Source organism: Mandrillus leucophaeus, unplaced genomic scaffold, assembly GCF_000951045.1.
Source record: "Mandrillus leucophaeus isolate KB7577 unplaced genomic scaffold, Mleu.le_1.0 Scaffold1103, whole genome shotgun sequence".
In the NCBI taxonomy this organism is placed as follows: Eukaryota; Metazoa; Chordata; class Mammalia; order Primates; family Cercopithecidae; genus Mandrillus; species Mandrillus leucophaeus.
Genome location: NW_012099244.1, coordinates 173,284 through 175,235, shown reverse-complemented (window position 1 = coordinate 175,235; position 1,952 = coordinate 173,284).

Here is a 1,952-nt window from a genome sequence, read left to right as displayed (position 1 = left end):
CTCTTCTTTCAAAAGCAAATAGGAGAAATATCGCTGAATTCTTTTTGTCAGCAAGGAACATCCCTGAGAAAGAGAATGTGCCCCTGAGGGTAGGCCTATAAACGGCCATGGGGGCGGCATCTTTTATGGTGGAAGCCGAAGGGATGAAATAAGCCCCGGTCTCCTGTAGTGCTCCCAGGCTTATTAGGACGAGGAAATTCCTGCCTAATAAATTTTGGTCAGACAGGTTGTCTGCTCTCAAACCCTGTCTCCTGATAAGATGTTATCAAGGACAACGCATGCCGAAACTTCATTAGCAATTTTAATTTCACCCCATCTTGTGATCCTGTGATCTCGCCCTGCCTCCATGTGCTTTGTGATGTTTTATTACCTTGTGAAGCATGTGATCTCCGTGACCCACACCCTATTCATGCACTCCCTCCCCTTTTGAAAATTGCTAATAAAAACTTGCTGGTTTTACGGCTCGGAGAGCATCATGGAACCTGCCGACATGTGATGTCTTCCACGGACACCCGGCTTTAAAATTTCTCTCTCTTGTACTCTCTCCCTTTATTTCTCAGACCAGCCGAGATGCTTAGGGAATAGAAAAGAACCCACGGTTAAATATCAGGGGTGGGGTTTCCCCCCATGCTTATGAAAGATGTTGATGATTCACATATGGATAAGCGAGAAAACCAAGTTATTGGAAAGTCTTTATATACGATAATATTTTTCGTTCATGTATATGTAGAATTTTGCTTCTGGATATGGCTGACTAGTTTATTTCAGAACAATCCTGCCATTAAGAATGACTAGAAAAGCTAGACAGAATAATTAATAAGGGAAAAATCCAAAACCCATTTGCTTGGAGTTATCAGAGAACTAGCAAGGCAATTTGTAGAGCCAAGATCCAGAAGAGATGGAAGCTAAGAGAGGTAAGCCTGGCACCGGGTACTGCATCTCTCCTTGAGGCAACTGCTAATTTGGAAGACAACTGAGTGGCAAAAGGAAAAAACAGAGGTTTAGCACTTTGACAGGGCCAGGTGGGCACAGTTTGGGTTTCAGTGCCCTTTGTGGAAGAGAAGTTCTGGCAAACAATCCAGGCTTTTGATTGGGACCACAAAGCAGTCCATTCTTAGGGTAAGGGTGAATGGAAAATACACTAACTCTCACAAGGAATGAAGTCCAGCTTCAAATCAGCTCAAAAAGTTAGATTAAGATCATATGTCCCTCACCCACTTCTATTTATTTATTTTAATTGAGATGGAGTCTCCCAGGCTGCAGTGCAGTGGTGCAATCTTGGCTCACTGCAGCCTCTGCCACTTGGGTTCAAGCCATTCTCCTGCCTCAGACTCCCAAGTAGCTGGGACTATAGGTGAGCGCCACTATGCCCAGCTAATTTTTTTGTATTTTTAGTAGAGACGGGGTTTCGCCATGTTGGCCAGGCTGATCTCAAACTCCTGACCACAGGTGATCCGTCCGCCTTGGCCCCACAAAGTGCTAAGATTACAGGCGTGAGCCACCGTGCCCGGCCTCCCCTAGCCCACTTTATGCCGGAAGTAAACATAAATCCTCTCTGGGGGAAGATACCGTCATCTAAAGTCTCAAACCATCTCTATATTTTTTCATACACAATGTGTGGTACTCAATAAAAAAATACTCCAGACAAAGTAGAAAAGTAGAATAGAACTTACAAAATAAAATCAGGTATACAAGAAGACAACACTTGACAAAAGCAAGGAGAAGAAGCATACAGTGAGAACTGACGCATAGGAGACATGGAAGTGCTAAGCATGAAATTAGAATAAATATGACTAACACATTCAAGAGATTAAATGACAAGATGGAGAATTTTGAGACAATTGGAAACTATAAAAAAGAGTTAAAATTCTGGCCAGGCGTGGTGGCGTGCAGTGAGCCGAGATCACGCCACTGAACTCCAGCCAGGTGACAGGGCAAGACTCGATCTCAAA